Here is a 930-nt window from a genome sequence, read left to right as displayed (position 1 = left end):
GGCCTGATTCAAACGATTCAACAGTCTTGCATCTTCAATGGAGACGCATGTGAAGATCAACACAGTCATTTAATTGATTTTTTGGAACTTGTTGAAACAACTAAGTATAATGGAGTACCTCCTCAAGCTATCAAGTTAAGGCTATTTCCTTTCTCTTTAAAAGAAGATACCAAGACTTGGTTGTGAAGTTTGCCACAAGGTTCCATTACCACATGGGATCAAATGACTAAGAAATTTTTAAACAAATATTTTTCCCCTGCTAAAACCACAAAGTTAAGACAATACATCTCTAATTTCTTGAAGACTGACACTGAGTCAGTTTATCAAGCTTGGGAAAGATTAAAAGCAATGTTAAGAAAATGCCCACACCATGACATTCCTGAACATATGCAGTTGTATATTTTTTATTATGGGTTAAAATCCTCTTCTAGAAATGTGATTGATGCAGATGCAGGAGGTTCTGTAATGGGAAAAACCACGGAGAAAGCATTGCAATTGTTGAACGATATTTTTGAGAATGCCATCCAAAGGCCATCTGAGCATGTAAGCTGATACGGTAAATCAGGTTGATGCTTTAAATACACTAACACAGCAAATTGTTTCTTTGGCACAAAAGTTTGAAACTTTTCAGGTAAATACACAACAACCAAGTCAATCTGAGGCTTGTGACATGTGTGGAGGAAACCATCTGAACCATGAATGTCAAGAAAACAATCATAATGACAAACATGTCCATTCTATCGGTCATAAACCGTACCCTTTTGGGAGTCTAATGGCACAAAAGCGTCCAGAATTTCAATGTAGCAATCCAAATGGTACAGAGAACTCTCAAAGCTTCCAGAAGCAACAAATACAGGGTCCACCCGGATACCATAATCCAAACCATGGTCAATTAAACTCCAGACATTATCAGCAAGCAACTCCATATCA

At 37.4% G+C, this 930-nt stretch overlaps 1 non-coding gene across 1 annotated transcript; it reads right to left on the bottom strand.

Moving 5' to 3' along the window:
* Window positions 1-270: 270 nt before the first annotated feature.
* Window positions 271-377, bottom strand: LOC138888791 (small nucleolar RNA R71). Its single transcript, XR_011406370.1, has one exon. It is a non-coding gene; the product is annotated as a small nucleolar RNA R71 (small nucleolar RNA).
* Between the last annotated feature and the right edge of the window lie 553 nt (window positions 378-930).

Source organism: Nicotiana sylvestris, chromosome 3 (assembly GCF_000393655.2).
Source record: "Nicotiana sylvestris chromosome 3, ASM39365v2, whole genome shotgun sequence".
In the NCBI taxonomy this organism is placed as follows: Eukaryota; Viridiplantae; Streptophyta; class Magnoliopsida; order Solanales; family Solanaceae; genus Nicotiana; species Nicotiana sylvestris.
Note: the sequence above shows the minus strand (reverse complement) of the source record. Positions and strands in the feature narration are given on the sequence as shown.